This window comes from Tachyglossus aculeatus, chromosome 21 (genome assembly GCF_015852505.1).
Source record: "Tachyglossus aculeatus isolate mTacAcu1 chromosome 21, mTacAcu1.pri, whole genome shotgun sequence".
Taxonomy (NCBI): domain Eukaryota; kingdom Metazoa; phylum Chordata; class Mammalia; order Monotremata; family Tachyglossidae; genus Tachyglossus; species Tachyglossus aculeatus.
Genome location: NC_052086.1, coordinates 68,062,645 through 68,084,087, shown reverse-complemented (window position 1 = coordinate 68,084,087; position 21,443 = coordinate 68,062,645).

Here is a 21,443-nt window from a genome sequence, read left to right as displayed (position 1 = left end):
ATTTAGACTGTGAGCTCTATGTGGGACTGGGACTGTACAAACTATCTTGTATCTACCTCATGCATAGTACAGTGCCTGGCACATAGTATGTGTTTAACAAGTACTATTAAAAAAGGGGGACATTTACTGACTGCCCATTGTGTGAAGCATACTAACCTGGGAGCTACAGGGAAATTCAGAGAAGGAACAAAAATGGTCTCCGTCCTCAAGGAGTCCACAGTCGTTCTACCATTTTACCATTCTACCATTTTCTCCTCTTTAATGAGCTGGGGAATGCAAAAGCTACTATAAACGAAAATCAGACTGGCTCACTAAAGAGGAATATAAAGTAATAGCATGATTTTACTAAAGAGGAGTAATAAAGCAATGGAATGGTTTTGTGGGGGACGAGATTTGGGGAACTAAAGCTGGAAGGCTGGAAGGGAGTTGTGGCACGAACGAGTCCAGAAAAGTTAATGAGAAGAAAGCATTCTTCAATCTTCCCAACTGCCAGGTGAGCCTAGAAGGAAGGACCCCATTTGATCAGATTGGGTAGCAAGCAGCACTCTAAAGTAGATGGTTTTTTTTTTAGCTGAAAGGAGTGACATGCTCAAAAGTCATCATTCAGAACAACTCAAAAACCACCACGGAATAGATGAGAGCCCGGCAGTGAGAACAGCACCCAGAAATAATCTGTTTCACAGTCACAGACTGAACCCTTAACCTTGGCTAGCACTGTTGCAGTACATGCAGTTGGCCAGGTGAAATCAATACATAACCCCATAAAATCAAGCCGATGGTAAAATGCCTCAGTCTATGTTTTACCAGAGTCACAGGATATTGGTCTGTCTAGCTCTGAAGAAGCAGTAACAGAGGCAGCTGTCAACAGAAACCCAGAAAAACCTTTGGTTTTTTATTGTATTTGTTAAGTGCTTACTATGTGCTAGGGCCTATATGAAGCACTGGGGTAGACACAAAATCATCAGGTTGGACACAGTCCCTGTCCCATGTGGGACTCATAGTCTTAATCTCCATTTTGCAGATGAGGTAACTGAGGCATAGAGTAGTTAAGTGACTTGCCCAAGGTCACACAGCACACAAGTGGTAGAGCCGGGATTAGGATCCAGGTCCTTGTGTTTCCCAGGCCCATGCTCTATCTACTAAGCTGTACTTTCAAGCACTGTTCTAAGCACTGGGGTAGATAAAAGTTAATCAATTCAGACACCTTCCCTGTCCCATTAACGAAGAGAGATCCTAGGTGCATCTTCTTCTGAAGAGGCCTGACATTTAGGCAACAAAATGGCAATCAGAAAAGTTTCAACCCTTCCAAATCTGCTCAAGGCAAAAGTAACTTATTTTCACCCTTCTTAATATTCATGTACAGATATCCACTTGATTTGTTAATTCTTTTGATTTTTATAAATGTTTTTATGTTTATATTCCCCTCTAGAGTATGGATTTCTTGTGGACAGGGAGTAAGTGGCTTCATCATTCTGTACTTCCCATGCACCTAGTTCAGTGCAGCATGCCAATAAATGCTGCTGCTACTACTACAGGAAAGTAGCCTCACACCTGCCTCTAAAATGAGAAGATTTTTCCAGTGCATAAACCCCAAAACTTTAAGAATACCAAAAAAGAAAAAGAAAACCTCATTACAGAAGTAGAACAATTGAACAGGCTGATCTCATCAGAGATTTCTCTGCATGGATGGGTAAGATATACTAAAATGTGGGAAAATGTCATTGGACCGCATGAGATTGGAAAGCTAAATAGCAATGGGTTTATTCCTGCTCAGTGAGTAGTCAAAATAACAGCTCATAATTACCAGTATCAGCCTTCTCAAATAAGAAATGCACCATAGATGCACCCATGGTCTACACGGTGGTACCTCATTGATTATATCAACCTCTAGCTATAGGACTTGAGATCCATACTACTCACTGCAGCCAGGTTCAATGCACCGCACCAGTAAGCTCTCAAGGTGTAAACTACTACTACTACTCTACTATTACTGCTACTACTGTAACACTACTGCTACTACTACTAATAGAGAAGCAGCGTGGCTTAGTGGGAAGAGCACGGGTTTGGGAGTCAGAGGACATAGGTCCTAATCCCGGTTCTGCCACTTGTTTGCTGTGTGACCTTGGGCAAGCCACTTAACTTCTCTATGCCTCAGTTACCTCATCTGTAAAATGGGGATTAAGACTGTGAGCCCTGCATAGAACTACCTGATTACCTTGTATCTATCCTAATGCTTAGAACAGTGCCTGGCACATAGTAAGTACTTAATAAATACTATTAAAAGAAAACAAAACACTACTACTACTACTATTACAACAACTACAGTACTGCTTCTACTACCTCATTACTGCTACTACTATTTCTTCTACAATGCTACTACTACTATAATACTACTACAACACTTCCAGACTGTGAGCCCATTGTGGGCAGGGATTGTCTGTATTTACTGCTGAATTGTATTTTCCAAGCACTTAGTAGAGTGCTCTGCATACAATAAGTGCTCAATAAATACTATTGAATGAACAAATGAATGAATACTAGTGCTACCACAACAACTACTTCTACTACTTCTATTATTCCTCCTAGATGAGGTGCCGAGGGCTGGACTAAACGATGTCTTATTCCCTCCAAACTTGGGCAGAATCAATCCATCAATGGTATTTACTGAGCCCTTACTGAATGAAGAGCACTGTACTAAGCATTTGGGAGAGTTCGATATAGCAGAGTTGGTCGATAAGTTTCCTGCCTACAACGAATTTGCAGTCTAGAGGGGGAAGATGCCTATGATCACAGAAATGAAGACTGCAAGCTCTTGACTGTAGAGCTTACAGCCTAGGCCTCTAAGACTTAAGCTCGTTGGAGCAGGGAATGTGTCTATTGTTGTATTGTACTCTCCCAAGCACTTAGTACAGTCTTCTGCACCCAGTAAATGCTCAATAAATACGATTGAATGAGTGAATGAATGAAATGCTGAAGAAGCAACCAGATATTTCAGAAATACAACCAAATACAGAGAGCAACACCAACAAGAAGGCTCAGCGTCAAGTTCCTTGAAATTCAAGACCCTGTTGAAAAGTGCAGTGGGACTCTTTGCCTCCCGGAAAAGGTGTGAATCGTGTAAAACTGGTGGCAACCACACTTGAATTTTCTTCTGAACATGTCTTCGCTCACTGAAGATAAGGTACTAGAAATCCCAAAGTAGCTGCCAAAATAGCTTGAGCTCAAATTTTTGCAGAAGTCACAACTGCAGCGAAAGTAGTGAAAAGTTCTGAGATCTGAAAACATTCCTAAGAAGATTTACCCAGCAAAGCAGGTCCTATTGGTTAGGCATCTCTCCTGATCAATCTGCCTCAGTAGTTATACAGAGGAAATGCTGGTATAATTGGCAACAATTCAGGGGGGAAAGAAGTAGTAACAAACACTTTTATATGAATATTCTAAGTTTCTTGTATGTTGTTGCTTGTTTTCAATTGAGAAGTAATGAGCCTAGTGGATAGAGCACAAGCCTGGAAGTCAAGGGACCTGGGTTCTAGACCCAGCTCTGCCCCTTCTCTGCTGTGTGACCTTGGGAAAGTGATGTCACTTTTCGTGCTTCAATTACCTCACCTATAAAATGGAGATTAAGACTGAGAGCCCCATGTGGGACATGGACTGTGTCCAACCTGATTAGCTTGTATCTGCCTGAGGGCTTAGTACAGTGCCTGGCACATAATAAATGCTTAACAAATGCCATTTAAAAAGAAGTCATTTGCATTGTACCAACTCTGTGAACCCAGTGCCAAGTAGTAACCCACATTGGGGTGTTGCTTGTAGGTCCATAAAGGCTCAGAAATGGGCTACCCTCAGCACCTCACTGCCTTGATTACTGCATTAGTCTCCTTGTTGACCTCCCTGCCTCCTGTCTCTCTCGACTCCAGTCCGTACTTTTCACTCTGCTGCCCGGGTCATTTTTCTACAGAAATGTTCAGTCCATGTTTCCCCACTCCTTAAGAAGCTCCTGTGTTAGCCCAACTACTTCTACATCAAAGAGAAACTCCTTGCCATGAGCTTTAAAGCACTCAATCACCTTGTCCCTTCTTACATTACCGTGCTGCTCTCCTACTATAGTCCAGCCCACACCCTCTCTCCTCTAATGCCAGCCTCCTCACTATACCTTGATCTTGTCTGTCTCATTGCAAAACTCTCATCCACATCCTACCTCTGGTCTGGAATGCCCTCCATCTTCATATCCAGCAGAGGATCATTCTCCCCACCTTCAAAATCTTATTAAAATCACATCTTCTCCAAAAGGTCTTCCCTGAGCCCTCATTTCCTCTTCTCCCAACTCCTTCTGCATCATCCTTGCACTTGGATTTGCCCCCTTTATTCTCTCCTCCCTCAGCCCCACAGCACTTATATACTAATCTTTCTGTAATTTATTTATATTAATGTCTGTCTACCCCTCTAGACTTTAAGGTCATGGTGGGCAGCGAACATGTCTGCCAATCCTGTAATAGTGTACTCTCCCAAGGACTTAGTACAGTGCTCTGCCCACAGTAAGCTTTCAATAAAAGCAATTGATTGATTGATCATTTAGAAGCTATATTCACTATCAAAGGACTGTGAGCTCATTATCTGCAGGGAATGTCTGTGTATTCTTCCAAGAACTTAGTACAATGGTTTGCACACAGTAAGTGCTCAGTATATATGATTGAATGAATGAATGAATGGCCAAGGCTGGATCACCAACAATTAGGTACAAAAATGTGTTTTCGCAAACAGTGTTAATGGCAATTCATTTCATTAGTTTCAGGTCATTTATGCACAACCCTAGCACTTATGTACATATTTTTATAAGCTTCTGTATTTCCCTCTACCTCTAGTTTATTTTAATATGTGTGCTCCCTGCCAGATTGTTCATATCTGCTAACACTATTGTACCCTCCCAAGTGCTTAGCACGGTCCTTGTCACAAAATAAGAGCTCAGTAAATACTACTGACTGATTGAGTCATTGTAGCACTTCCTGGTAGGCAACTGAAGAGAATGAAGGATTGCAGCATGCATGGTCCACTGTGCATGACTCACTTGTGTAGGGAGATACGAGCAAATATTCATAAGATTTAAGAAATGGTCTCATCCAAAGAAGTTTAGCAGTAAGATGGTGGGGGACAACAGTAGCAACAGCAGCCAGATAGACAGGCAGACCATCAGACAGGCAGACCAGGCTGGTGTGTTGCAGTCAGGAAAGGAGCTGCTTTTTGGGGCCAAGGCTTCAGAAGATCAGGAGACCAAGGTGCAGACTCAAAGAATGACAACAGGGACTGAAACTCAGACACACAGACCAGGTCAGTCTTTCCATGCACACAGGGTGGAATGGGATTGTCTGATGGCTTTGGTCTGAGCATGGATAGGGTCTCCCCCTAGGTTGTTGCATCATTGAATATGAAAAGAAGACAAACATGCATATACACATGTGCTTATACACACACACACACACACACACACACACACACACCCCACACACACACACACCCCACAGAAAATGCCATATTTTTTCCCTAATTGAGAGGGAAAGCTAATAACAGAGGACTGTGAAGAGTGGATACTTTTTCCATTTGTTTCTTCATAGAAAAGATAAATTGTGGGACATATGTGGTTAAGGTGGGGATGATAAACTAGAATATAGAGAGATAATAATAATGATAATAATAATAATGGTATTCATTAAGTGCTTACTATGTGCCAAGCACTGTTTTAAGCACTGGGGAGATACAAGGTAATGAGGTTGTCCCATGTGGGGCTCACAGTCCTAATCTCCATTTTACAGAAGAGGTAACTCAGGCACAGAGAAGTATGTGACTTGCCCAAAGTCACACAGCTGATAAGTAGCACAGCCAGGTTTGAGAAGCAGTGTGGCTCAGTGGAAAGAGCATAGGCTTGGGAGTCAGAAGTCAAGGGTTCAAATCCCGGCTCCACCGCTTGTCAGCTGTGTGACTTTGGGCAAATCACTTAACTTCTCTGTGCCTCAGTTACCTCATCTGTAAAATGGGGATTAAGACTGTGAGCCCCATGTGGGACAACCTGATCACCTTGTTTCCTCCCCAGTGCTTAGAACAGTGCTTTGCACATAGTAAGCGCTTAACATGTGCCATCATTATTATTGTATCCCACAACCTCTGACTCCCATGCCTGTGATCTTTCAATTAGGCCCCACATTGATGGGCTAATGCCCCTCATCCTAGGGTATTAAAGCACCGGTGAATGTGACAGCAGAGGCACAAGCTATTATTTCTTAAAACCTTTGGAGGAGAGGAAAAAGTCCCTGAGGATTGGAAAAGGGTAAATGTTGTGACCAACTTAAAAAATGGAAGAAAGTAGGACCTTTGATACCAGGAAAGATACTTGAACAAATCATCCAACTATCAATTTGCCAGTACCCAGAAGAGGAGCTGATACTATGCAGCAACAGGCATGGATTTGTGAAAAGCAAACTGTGCTAGAGAAATTTAATGAGCGTGTGACAGAACCACAGGCCACATAAACAAGAAAATTGGATACAGTGCATCCAGACTTCAGTAAAGCTTTCAAACTTGTTCATTCATTCATTCATTCATTCATTCAAGTTTATTGAGCACTTACTGTGTGCAAAGCACTGTACTAAGCACTTGGGAGAGTACAATATAACAATAAACAGACATATTCACTGCCCACAATGGGGTTGACAAAACATTCTCATTGAAAAGCTAGGGTATGAAGCTTTGACCAGATTACTAGTAGGCAACTGTGCAGCTGCCTTGTGGGTTGTGGCTTGGTGTCTATGAAGGGTGGGGGTAAGTGGGGGATGTCCCCCAGGGTCTGGCACTGGAGTTTGTTCTCCTCGATGACCATTATTGAAGGGGTGAACAGATGCCCCAATTCAGCAGGGAAAGTTTCCAGTAGTTCCATCGAGCTGTTGACAAATATCAACAAATCCCTGTCAGGAGCTATGGGACTTGCCAGACTACATTCTTCTGAAAAAAATCTGGAATCTGGGGACCTGAGTCCAACCCCATGGATCCCTTGTCTACTGGAAAGAAAAAAAAAATCCCTGTGCTAATGAGACCACTGGATCTGAGCTCTGGGAAACCTTCAATCACTTGGACAAATGCCAGATTATCTGAATTGGTTCTGCCTGTGATCATCCTTAGACTAAAGCACCCATAACCGGGTTAATCAAAGTTGCTGCCTTTCTAAACCAGATGTGAGGATTGAGGTGGTCACCTTAGTCATTAACTCAGTAAACCAAATAACTCAGCATAAAGCTTTCTCCAGCCCTGCTTAATGGCAAGGGCTCAAAGATCGCTAATTAGATTCATGATGAAGTTTGGGGTGCAGGTGTCAAGCAGTGGGGAGGCTGAATCATGTCACATTATTAATTAAATCATGTCAAACCTAACTGAATATTTCATGATGCAAGGACTGAAGTCCAAGTACGTTTTCAATAGCAATTAGACATAGGGACTAGGCAGAAAGAGAAGGGAGACAATTAGGTTGAAATCAAAAGAAAGGTGATTCTTTTTTCTCAGTTGCAACTTGAGTAAATTTGCTGAATTATTTTTTCTTTCTTTGCAATTTTTCAATGCACCTGGGCCCAAGCTCCCCAGTTTGATAAGTTTTCAAGTAAAAAGAGAGAGAGAATATAGAGATCTCCCAGCTCTAATTATTCCCCCAACTTCTTGCTCTGCATATCAATTTCATTTTCCACCAGATTCATATTCTATACATTTTTGCTTTCAAGGAAGATGTCCAGGGAAATTACCTAGTTTTGCTCATGAGATTTGTTAGAATTTGGAACAGAGAATGTCTTATTTTACTTGATAATCTCTTATTTATAGGCTTGTTCTTTTCTTAATATTAATGAAACAAACCCTTTCCCAGAACCTTGACAGCTTTATCTACAACTCCTTGGTAACACTTCTAGCTTGGTAATATAACAACACAAAATTGAATCAGCATAAATAATAGGAAGGTGGTTTTTAGAAAAATCACACAAAAATAGGTTACATAATCCAGAGTAAAAGAAACTAGTAGGGTGAGTAATTTGGAGACCTGAGGTTTCATCCTAATTCCACTGTAACCTTGAGCAGTTATTTTTGTGGGTATGTTGTGAGATTAAATGAAATAACACATTATCAAAGAAGCCTCTTTATAGGAAAGATGGGTTAGAAATCCAAAGGAGAGCACACCTAAATCTAAAAGCCTTAAACCCTGAACATTTCTGGAGTTTAAATTTTTCCAGATTTCTAATCTTGTCCTAGACATACATGCTTTTTTCTCTGCTTTGTTCGCTGTCTTTGTTTCTTTCTCTGTTTCTGTCTTTGTAGCTCGGTATTTCTGGGTGTTTTTTAAATGGCATTTGTTAAATGCTTACTATGTGCCAGAATGCACCGGAGTAGATGCAAGTTAATCAGTTTGGACACGGTCCCTGTCCCACATGGTGCTCCCAGTCTTAATCTCCTTTTTACAGATGAGGGAATTGAGGCACAGAGAAGTGAAGTGACTTGCCCAGGGTCACATAGAAGACAAGTGGCAGAGCTGGGATTAGAACCCAGGTCCTTCTGACTCCCAGTCCTGTGCTCTTTCTACTTTCTTCTTGTCTCTGTCTCACCCTACACACTCTCTCTCTCTCTCTCATTCAAGCTCATGCTCAGATCTCTCCCTGACTGGCGTTCACTGCCAACTGCAGCTGGAGTCCAAAGCCTCAGGCTACACCTTCCCTCCCTACACACAAGGATCCAGAAGACACTTCTGGTAGGAAATATTTACCGAGAAGCAGCAGTACAGGATCGGGGACTGAGGACTAAGGCAGGACATGTGACTGTCCAAACATGAGCACAGGAAACCAAGCAATCAATTAATCACTCAGTTGTATATAATGAGCATCTACTCTCTGCAAGGCACAGTGCTAAACAACTGGGGAAGTTCAGTCAAGTCAGGAGACACAATCTATGTCCTCAAGGATCTTATAATCTTGAGGGACAGGCAGATGCTAAAATAAATAAAACATGCTGGTGGAAGCAGATTTCCGATATCAGACTGTAGTGGATTGTGTCTTCACTGGTAGACAAGCATATCTTCTGAAAGAATAAATGTATTTGTTGATATGATTTAGCCCTTCCAAGTGAGAAGCACTGTGGTCTGATAGAGCTTGGGCCTGGGAATCAAAAGGACCTGAGTTCTAGTCCCTGCTCTGCCACTTGTTTGCTGTGTGACCTCGGGCAAGTTGCTCCACTTCTCTGTGCGTTAGTTCCCTCATCTATAAAATGGGGATTAAGACTGTGAGCCTCATGTGGGACAGGGACTGTGTCCAACTCACTGTACTTATATCAACCCCAGCACTTAGAACATTGCCTGGCACATAGTAAGTGCTTAACAAATACCAGTATTATTGCTGGACTTGTCTCAGTTGGGTTCTGAGCCACGTTTACTGGCTCCTGAAGATTTCTTCCTCTTGAACGTATTCCCTCATTTCAAGGTAAACTACACCAACAGCCGACACTTTCAAGCGATCCTAAAATCAATATCAGCCAATTTGTATTTGGGGCGATTCTTAAACTGGACCGACTCCCCAGTGGGCAGATTTTAATCAACTGGAAAAGAGTTGAACTGGTATGGATTATTCCGATGGATGGCTAGCATCCTTTATTCACCAGTCAGTCAGCAAGAAATTATTGAGGGTTTGTGAGACGCATGGCCCAGCTCCTGTTGTTTGGCATTTGTGAGAAAAAGTAGGCATGACCCCTAGGAACTTTCTTTCTAAAATTCCAAGACAAAGACAAGAAGCACAGAAGCAGCAAAGCCTAGTAGAAAGATCATGAGCCTGGGAGTTAGAGGACCAGGGTTCTAGTACCAGCTCCATCACTTGTCTGCTGGGTGACCTTGGGCAAGTCACTTAACTTCTCAGTGGAAAGAGCCCGGGCTTTGGAGTCAGAGGTCATGGGTTCAAATTCCGGATCCGCCACTTGTCCGCTGTGTGACTTTGGGCAAGTCACTTAACTTCTCTGTGCCTCAGTACAGTGCCTAAGCACAGTAAGTGCTTATTAAATAATAATAATAACAATGATGGTATTTGTTAAGCACTTACTATGTGCAAAGCACTGTTCTAAGCACTGGGGGATACAAGGTGATCAGGTTGTCCCACGTGGGGCTCACAGTCTTAATCCCCATTTTACAGATGAGGGAACTGAGGCCCAGAGAAGTTAAGTGACTTGCCTAAGGTCACACAGCTGACAAGTGGCAGAGCCGGGATTTGACCCCATGGCCTCTGACTCCAAAGCCTGTGCTCTTTCCACTGAGCCACGCCGCTTCTCCATCATTATTATTATTATTATTCTCTATGCCACAGTTTCCTCAACTGTAAAATGGGAATGAAATACCTGTTTTCCTTCTTATTTAGACTGTGAGCCCCAGGTACATGGCAGGGAATGTGTCTTCCAACTCTGCTACAATGTACCTGCCCCAGCACTTAGAACAGTGCTGGATACATAGTAAACAAGTGCTTAACAAATACCATAAAGAAAACAAAAAAAAGAATAGATTCCAGTGGAGTTATCACAGATTCATCCTTCTTGCTAGCCAGACTGAGCTGATCTGATTCCAACAGTCACACCAGCCTCTGTCACAACAACCCAAATCCCAAATTTATTTAAGTTTGGAAGGCCTCATGCTACTAGTTGGTCTCCCCCGTGCCATGGTGGAGAGAGTAGGAATGGACCTGTTGTCCAGGCAATGGTAGCTGCAAGATGCCTTCCTGTTAATTGAGCTTGTGCTCTTTTATCAATCAATCAATCATATTTATTGAGCATTTACTGTGTGCAGAGCACTGTACTAAGCACTTGGGAAGTACAAGTTGACAACATATAGAGACAGTCCCTACCCAACAGTGGGCTCACAGTCTAGAAGGGGGAGACAGAGAACAAAACCAAACATATTAACAAAATAAAATAAATAGAATAGATATGGACAAGTAAAATAAATAAATAGAGTAATAAATATGTACAAACATATATACATATATACAGGTGATGTGGGGAAGGGAAGGAGTATCATAGGAGTGGGGAGCCACTAAGACATATTTGAATTTACTTACTGATGAAAGACCCGGGTTTTGCTCCATACCAACGAGAACATGTTCTTTGCAGCTGACACATAATAGGCTAAGCTCTCCCACAAACGTGAATTTTCACTTTGGGTTCTATCCAAAACAAGGTTAAGGAATTGGCACATTCTTCTGACAGAACACATCTTTCTGGATAGAATGCAATGCACTGTTGGAACAGTTGTGAGTATATGCCTGGCACCAATCAAGACAAGCAACCTGGGATGAGAGTTTTTCTTCACATGAAGTTTGTTAGGAACATAATACCCATGTTAGGAGAAATTGGTGTACGCATTCACCACCTAGACCAAACCCTGTGAGAATTGTATCATGTTGGAGATAATGGCTATCCCTCAGAATAAAAAATGAATTTATAATCCTGAAAGAGAATAAAAGTCCAATGCCTCTTGTCATCCATCCAGAGCCCTGCAGCTTTAGTGGCAATAAAGTTTCCTGAAGGAGTTCCTACTGATGTGTTCAGAGTTTTAGGTCCCATTTCCATAGCTATTACTTTCCCTGTCCTTCCTAGGAGCTTTTTCTGTCAGTGAAGTGGAGTTGTTTAGCCTGGAGAAAAGAGAGTTGTGTGGCAACTTAGTAACAGTCTCAAGGATTTGAAGGGCTTTTATGACAAGGTGAAAAACAATCGTTCTCCACAGGGCACCAAACAATACAAATGGGTTAAGCTACAGAAAGAGTGGGTACAATTAGATATAAGGAGAACATTCCAGTGTGTAAAGAGGTTTTAAATGCTAAAACAGTCTCCAGGGACAATTTGTCCCATCTTCATCTCTGGGGAAGATTCATGAGCTTCCCCACCAGTCTTGTTTATTGCTCTGCAGATATGAAACTATTCTGCCTCAGGGACATCAACATCAACGAATACACACACACTCCCCTGGGAATTTCCTGCAACTTAGCAGTCTAAAAGCCAATTCCACAGTTTCCGAGGCAGAGGAGGAACTCTGAGATGCAGGTGAATGTGTTTTGGAGGCATTTACACAAGGAGACATGCAAATCACTTTGCAGCTGCAACACAGTGCTATAGGATGTGAAGCAAATCAACGTCGTGCACCAGCCCCTACCGGGAAACTCCACCCACAATCAAAGGTTTTCACTAACAACCCAGAACTTGAAGCGATTATCAAATTCTGCTATCTAGGCAGCTCACTGTCCAGTGATGTAAGAATAGATGATGAGGTAATAATAATGATAATAATTATGGTATTTATTAAGCGCTTACTATGTGCCAGGCACTGTGCTAAGCACTGGGGTGGATACAAGCAAATCAGGTTGGACACAGTCCCTTGTTCCATGTGGGGCTAACTGTCTCAATCCCCATTTTACAGATGAGGTTACTGAGGCAGAGAGAATGAAGTGACTTTCTCAAGGTCCCACAGCAGACAAGTGGTGGAGTCAGGATTAGAACCCATCACCTTCTAACTCCCAGGCCCTTACTTTATCCAATAGGTCATGCCGCTTTGTAGAAAACAGAATTCAAAAGACACTTGGTTACTTTCAGAAGACTAGACAATGGAATGCAGCAATCAATCAATCAATCATTCAGTGATATTTATTGAGCATTTAGTAACTGCAGAGCCCTGTACTAAATGCTTGGGAGAGTACAGTACAACATAGTTGGTAGATATTTTCACTGCCTACAGTCAGTTTATAGTCTAAAGAGGGAGACAGACATAAATATAAATGGATGATTTATAACCTATAATTTAAAGATGTACATGTAAGTGCTACTGCATTGAGGGTGGAGAGAATATCAAGTGTCCAAAGGTTGATATCAAGTGTCCAATTCCAGGCTAGGTGGAGAGGACGTGGGAAAGGGGTTCACTATGAGATAGACGAGATCAGGGCCCAGTGACCAAAGGCTTTGGAAGGTTTGGAATACAAAGAGGCAGCTCGAAAACTGAGACAGGTCTAGTGTAGGACAAACTCATTGAAACAGCAAGGACCTATCTGAAATGAAAACGATATGACATGGTGTTTTGGTCATGCATCTGTCCTTTCAGCCACACACAAAATATGCAGTGGAGAAGCAGTGTTGAGTAGCTGAAAGTGCACGGGCCTGAGAGTAAGAGGACCTGGGTTCTAATCCTGGCTCTGCCACTTACCTGCTGTGTGACCTTCTGCAAATCACTTAACTTCTCTGTGCATCAGTTACCCATCTGTAAAATGGGGATTAAGACTGTGAGGCCCATGTGGGACAAACTGATTACCTTGTATCTACCTCAGTGCTTGACACATAGTAATCGCTTAACAAAGACCATAATAATTATTATTATTCTCTGCCTCAGTTCTCTCAAGTGTAAAATGGGAATGCAATGCCCATTCTCTCTTCTCCTCACACTTTGAGCCCTTTGGGGGACAGGGACTGGTTCTGTCCTGATTATCTTATATCTATCCCAGTGCTTTGCTCATAGTAAGTGCTTAACTTAGAGAAGCAGTGTGGCTCAGTGAAAAAGAGTATGGGCTTTGGAGTCAGAGGTCATGGGTTCAAATCCCAGCTCCACCAATTGTCAGCTGTGTGACTTTGGGCAAGTCACTTAACTTCTCTGGGCCTCAGTTATCTCATCTGTAAAATGGGGATTAAGACTGTGAGCCCCCTGTGGGACAAACTGGTCACCTCATAACCTCCCCAGAGCTTAGAACAGTGCTTTGCACATAGTAAGCGCTTAACAAATGTCATCATTATTATTATTATTAACATATACCCCAATTATTATTACTGTGGTTAGGCTATTACTGTCAGTAGCAATGTTTCCCAAAACAAGGACATATGCACACATACACACAGATTTATTTATACCCTTTCTAATGTGATAGCAGTCTCTATCTTTCACTAAAATAAATTAATAAATCAAGCATATTTTTTGAACACTTTGTGCAGAGCACTATACTAAGGACTTGGGAGAGTACAATAAAACAGAGTTGGTAGACATTTAACCAGGCCACAATGAGCTTAGAGTTTAGAAGGGGAGACAGACATTAATATAAACTAATTGCACATATGTACTTAAGTGCTATGGAGCTAAGGGAGGGGTGAATAAAAGATGAAAATCCAAATGCAAGGGCAACGGAGAAAGGAGTGGGAGAAGAGGAAATAAGGGCTTAGTTAGGGAAGGCCTGTTGGAGGTTTTGAATGTGTGGAGAGTGATCATCTGCCAGATATGAAGAGGGAAGCCATTCCAGACCAGAGGCAGGACATGGGGAAGAGGATAGTAGTGAGATAGACATGATCAAGGTACAGTGAGTAGGTTGGCATTAGAGAAGCCAATGTGTATTGGCTGGGTTGAAGTAGAAAATAAGAAAGCAGTGAGTTAAGGTAGGAGGGGGAAAGGTTAATGAGTACTTTTAAGTCTTGGTAAAGAGCTTCTCTTTGTTGTGTAGGGGGTTGGACAACCATTGTAGATTCATGAGGAGGGGGGAAATATGGACTGAATGTGTTTTAGAAAAATTATCTGGGCAGCAGAGTGAAAAGTATGGACTGGAGCAGGGAGAGACAGGAGGCAAGGAGGTCAGCAAGGAGGCTGATGCAGTAATCAAGGAGAACTAGGATAAATGCTTGGATTAAGTTCGAAGCAGTTTGGATGGAGAGGAAAGTGAAGATTTTAGCAATGTTGTGAAATTTGAACCAACAGGATTTGGTGACAGATTGAATATGAGGTTTGAATGAGAGAGATGAGTCAAGGGTAATGACAAAGTTACAGGCTTGTGAGATGGGAGGATTGTGGTGCTGTCTACAATGATGAGAAAGTCAGGGGAGGACAAGGTTTGGGTGGGAAGATGAGTTATGCTTTTCGACTTGTTAAGTTTGTGGTGTCAGTGAGACTTCCAAGTAGAGATGTGCTGAAGACAGGAGGAATGCGAGACTGCAGGGAATGAAAATGATCAGGGCTAGAGATGTAGATTTTGGAAACATTCTCATAGAGATGATAGTTGAAGCCATGGGAGTGAATGAATTATTCAAAGGAGTGGGCTTAGTGAGGGTGGGTGTAGAGTAGAAAGGGACCTAGTACTGAGCCTTGAGGAACTCCCACATTTAGTCAGTTAGTCAATTGTTCAATCGTATTGAGTGCTTACTGTATGGAGAGCACTGTACTAAGCACTTGGGGGAGTACAATATTACAGACACACTCCCTGCCCAAAATGAGCTTATAGTCATTGCGTAATAGAAATAAAATTGCAGATATGTACATATGTGCTGTGGGGCTGGGTGGGAGGATGAATAAAGGGAGCTAGTCAAGGTGATGTAGAAGGGAGTGGGAGAAGAGGAAAGGAGGGCTTTGTCTGGAAAGGCCTCTTGGAGGAGATGTGCCTTCAATAAAACTTTGAAGGAGGGGAGAGTAATTGTCTGTCGGATTTGAAGAGGGAGGACATTCCTGGCCAGAGGCAGGAGGTGGGCGAGAGATCAGAGGTGAGGTAGATGAGAATAAGGTACAGTGAGAAAGTTGGCATTAGAAGGCCAAAGTGCGTAGGCTGGGTTGTAGTCAGAGAGGGGCGGGAGTCAGAGGATGAGACCACAAAAGAGACCAAGAAAGAGCAGCCAAAGAGAAAGAAGAACAAGCAGAGTGTCAGCATCAGTGAAGCCAAGGTTGGATGATGCCAAAGTTGGGTAATGTTTCCAGGAGAAGCAGGTGGTCGATAGTGTCGAAGGCAGCTGAGAGGTTGAGGAGGATTAGGATGGAGTAGAGGCCACTGGATTTGACAAGAAAGAGATCACTGTTGACCTTTGAGAGAGCAGTATCTGTGGAGTAAAGGGAGCAGAAGCCAGATTGGAGGGGGTCAAGGAGAAAATTGGAAGAGAGAAAGTGGAGACAGTGGCTGTAGAAAGGCTCGGTAGGAAGGAAATGAGGAGATAACTGGAATAAGTCTGAGGGTCAAGGGAAGGGATTTTTTAGGATAGGGGAAACATGGGCATATTTGATAGCAGTGGGGAAGAAGCCATTGGAGTGTAAATAGTTGAATATGGAGGTTTGAGAGGGAAGAAAGGAGGGGGCAAGCCCTTTGATAAGGTGTGACAGGATGGAGTCAGAGGTGCTGGTGGAGTGGGTGGATTTTAAGAGGAAGCAGGAGATTTCTTCTTGGGAGAGTTGAAGAACGGGCAGGAGGAGGAAAGGGGAGAGAAGCAGGCCTTCTGTACTCAAATGAACAACATCCCCATGGAGATGCACTCAGTTCTAGACAGATGCAATTGCCAAACTTTGTGTTCTGTCCCTTAGGTAAGTTAAAATGGACTCTGCTGTCAGAAACCCCATACTCCACTCACTTCAGCAGAAATAGAATACACATGGGGAAAGTGAGAAAAGTGAGAGTTGAGCAATTTTCCAGATAATTTAGCACCGAAAACTCAGTCTTGAGGAAAAAACAGGTTTGTGCCTGATTTATTTTTCATCAATTCCACTAGATAATTGTGCAGTGCTCCCCCACTAGACTGTAAACTCCTTGTAGTCAGGGAACGTGACTACTAACTCTATTGTAATGTAACAATAATAATGATGATGGTATTTGTTAAGTGCTTACTATGTGCCAGACAGTGTACTAAGCGCTGGGGTGGTTACAAGCAAATTGAGTTGGACACAGACCCTGTCCATCCCCATTTAACAGATGAGGTAAATGAGGCACAGAAAAGTGAAGTGACTTGCCCAATGTCACACATAGTTTAGTGTTCTGCATAGAGGTAGCACTAAATAAATACCATTGATTGATTAACTGATTGATTGCACCCACTGACTTTGCCTGGGTTAGCTCAGACATTGACTCTAAACTTCGACAACTAAAACATTATTTGGAGTCACTCCCAGGACTCTCCTTTGTTTCCTCTTTTTCTGACACTTTGTGGCTCTTTCTTTTCTTGTTTCTATACCACTTCTTGCAGAGTTTAGCCTCTCTTCATCTCACATTCACTTCAGATGTATGATTTCAGCTGCTCTGCTTTCCTCTTTCTGCATTCCTCTCCCAGCTTCACACTTACCCGTCTTATACTACCACATTCCCTGGGTAACTCCAACGATGTTGAAATTCCCCAGCACACCAGTTTGTAACCAGTTGTCTACTGTGCTGTTCAGCAAGCAGGAGTAGTGAGAAGACAGTAACGTAGTTCATGCTTTGGGATTTCTTCCCTGCTCTTCCTGAAGGGAATCTGCTTTGAATGGTTCGACTTAGCCCTCATCAACATTGCTCATAATTATGTTCAATTTTTTTTATCACATCTCTCTAGTTCACTCAGTTTGGGGTACTGCAATTCACTGTTCTCTAAAATTACCTCAATAGAATTTTAAATAAAAATGAGAAGTGCTCTTTAAAGTCTCTCTGTTGATTCAACGCAATCCCCCTCTCTGCAAAATCCATAATTACCATCATGACAAATAGGACACTATTGTCAGTCCTCACTGCCTCGCACTGATTTCTATTCCAGAAGTCTGCTGACATGGGACAATTTAGACAATCCAGATGGAAGGAGGATCATGAAGAGATTTGGAATCATCGGGATGTAGGACAAGTCGGGAAGTTTTCAATACAAATGACACACTCCAGGGGACACTCCAGGAGATGTTGATTAGTTTTACTCAGTTGCTAACAAGAGAATGGGTGCATCTGTGATGATAGCTAAATGGAGCTGACAATTACAACGTTGGACTGTAAGAAGGCAAGCTGCTTCCACCAGCAGAGTGCAGCACTTGCGATTCTTTCAAAACAATATTTATTTGCTTTGGTCCAGGAGCCAGGAGAGTTCCCAGTGAATGGTTTCATGATATGATTTATTCCATTTTCTGAGTTGGTAGGTGTGAGTTCACGAGCACTCCATGTTAGGCTAATGGACATGAGGCAGAGTTTCTCATGAATGATTCACACCATTCCCTCACCCCATTGGCAGGGTGGGAAGCCAGGCTTCTGACAGCTCCCGGGAAGCCAAGCAGCTAGCACACAGCCTGCAATTGCATGTGGCATTTTGTGCTGCTCAGGAAGCTAAGTAATGGGATTATTCAGAAAGCCCCAAATGAACCCTGCAGTGCAGAAGTTTTTCATTTTCATAGACCTGACAATAAAAATCCCTGCTTGGCAAGGATCAAGGGTCTAGAAAGGGCACAAATGACCATGTTTACCCACTTAACCACTCTGGAAGAAGATGGATTCTAAAATGAAAGTCTCACATTCCCCCCCTACTCACACTTTTTTTTTATTTTCCCAAACATTTCTTGATGATTTTGACAGACTCATTACCCATAATGAAAAGAGTGCACACTGCAACTAGGTAATTATTATTATTTACCCTCATTATATAATTAAGCCTAATTTCAATAATTGCCTGAATGGTAGATACATGAGTAAAGCTTCCTTAGGAAAACAAAAATAAATGAAAAGAGAATTTGGATGGGGGGAACCTCCCAATGCAAGCAGATGTTTGGTGACTTAAGTGACATTTCAGGGGAGACTCATCCAGCTCTCTGACCTGGGATACCCTCCCCCCACCAAAAAAAATTCCATCTCTGTAATGTCACCTGATGATGGATTCCCAGTGGGGGGGTGGAGTGATGTAGGAGATCATCACCCAGACTGACTCACCCGGACTGAGCCCCCTCCTTCCTCTTCCCCACCTCCCCCTCCCCAACTTGTACTTGTGTGCTCTGCACACAGTAAGTGCTCAGTAAATAGGATTGATGAGTGAATTTAATCACCAAATTAGAGTATCTGAGGCAGTTGATTCTCCAGTTCACAAAATATGGGCCAATGAACAAGACTGAGAAGGATGGGTAAGTGAGGTTAGAGGAGAACTAGGTGAGACCTGATCAGTGAAGCCACTTGCTTCCCTGCTCCCTTATTCATTCATTCATTCATTCAATTGTATTTATTGAGCGCTTACTGTGTGCAGAGCACTGTACTAAGCGCTTGGGAAGTACTTCCCTTAGGATCCTGTGCCTTAATCCCAGCTTCTAGAGTTATTCTTAGTTGCTACCTGGAATCTGGCATGATCAGAGTGAGCAAAAATGGGATGGAAAGGACTCTTAGGAAACCATGTCCATAGGGTGAACCTCTAGTTAACATCAGACCAGTACCATTTTGACAAACAATACTAGCTTGTCCTCATGCTTTTTTTCACTGTGTCCTACAAAAGGTACGGCAGATGTGACTTTGCCTAATGTGTTTTAAAAATCAGTGCAGTTTCACAAATAGGCTTTATTTATACTACTGGAAAAAAGGAAGATAATTAGCGTACATGGAGCAATCAAGCGTTTTGGGTTCTTTTGAATCATTAAAGTTAATTACTTTCACTTGTTATTCCTGAGGGTTGTAATATCAGTATTAAATGCCAAACGAATCTGTGGTATGTTTGATTTAGCAGAAACATGGATTTGGCAATTTACTCCCTCTGTGTGAAATATCCAGCTAAAGCAAGGAACTTCTGAGAGGATAATTTTGATCAGAAAGCATTTGACCAAGTGAATTAGGATTTTTTTTTAAATATGAAAATAACATGTTTCATGGCACCTTTCCAAATCACTGTTTACCCCAGTGGAGGATGTTTGGGTTATACAAACAAAGCATGCATAACATTCAGCTCCCCAAAATGACTTTGACTTTAATTATTGGCCTGTTGTAGGCTGAATTTGAACTATCTGGATAATCTATGACAAAGTGTATTTGGGATGTCAGAACCATTTGAGAAATTTGCTTCTCTAGACCCAGCTAAAGCCCCTCTTTGATGGAGTTAGAATCCTAGGGAGGAGGATTCAGGATTGGGCTACCCAGTAGAAATTTGGACATTTGCCTGTCGACAGCTACTACAATTTTCTAAGTGACCATTTAGAGTGCAAAAATTGTCATCATTTTAGCTATATGGTAGTATGGGCTGATTAATGACCCAGCATTTTACCTTCCTATCTGATGCCATGCGATCCCAATTTTTAGAATATTGGAAAGGCTTCTGAAATTTGTGACCAAGGACTGTTTGCCTGGAGCCAGGAGGAATATGAAGCCTGTCCTCTTAAAATAGTACTTTACTGATTTTCTTAAATAATAATAAAAAAAAATAATGATGGTCTTCATTAAATGCTTACTGTGTGCCAAAACAGCATGTTAAATTGTGAGGTAAATACAAGATAACCAGATCAGACTCAGTCCCTGTTCCATACAGCACTCACAATCTAAGAGGGAGGTCCAACAGGTACTTCATTTCCATTTTACAGAAGAGGAAACTGAGGCCCGGAGCAGTAGGTGACCTGCCTAAGGTGACACATCAGACAAGCGACTGATCTGGGACAAGGACCTTGATTTCCTGACCGCCAGTCCCATGCTCTTTCCATTAGGCCATGTTGTCTCCCTGTGCATTGAAGTGTTAAGGCTGGCTGATGGATAACCTGATCATAAAGGTGGACACCAGTTAGGGAATACCAACTGGAGGAAGTGATTTTTTGGAGGGATTTGCAGGTGGGGAGGATTTATATGAGGAGGGAGCACTAGGCAAGAAGAGGACCATCGGAGGTGAAAGAGTCAACAGCAAAATACATTTGGAAGGTTCTTCTTATACGTAACAAGCATTTCTAGTAACTTCAAAGAGCAAGGTTCACTTTCAGTGAAACTCTGGAAAGACCATCCAGGACAACACAATTACTCCATATCCTTGAATGGCTTAGCCAAATAGTCAAGCCATGGTCTTCCAATACCTTCTCTTGTTCTAATTTCCCCCGCATGTAACGTGTTCTATTATTTCTCTACTGATGACACCCTTCCTAACTTTTATTGCAATTTTGAGCCACAAGGATCATTTTTCCAGCTGTCTCTGACAGTCTGTGCAATAAAATGTCTGCAAATGTTTTAATAACCTGGCTTCAGTGGCAGTTAGAGCCTCCAGGTCCTGGTGGCCTCCTTCCCTACTCAATTCTGTAGTGACAGCAGAACCTGTAGCAAGTTCTCCCTTACAAAACCCTCGAGGTACATTACAAAAACAAAATAGAAATATCCAGGACAGCATAACTGTTTTAACTCCCTTTAACACTTTAATAATGGTTTTAATTTTTTTTAATTGGATTTCTTTGTTCTTGCTGGCTTGGAAATTCAGGTCAGAGATCACATCATTAGCCTCATCATAAACTGTATTTATTGAGCACCTACTATGTGTAAAGCAGTGTGTACAGTGCTGAAGTTACAAACAGAAGTAAAGGGCACAGTCCATGTCCTCGAGAAACTTACAAATGAATGGGTATCATAGGGAAACATGAAGTGATGAATAATAATTCATTAAAGGAGAATTGATATGAGTGATGTCAGTAGCAAAAAAATTGAACAGAGAATTACATACAAGGGAGAGGATATGCT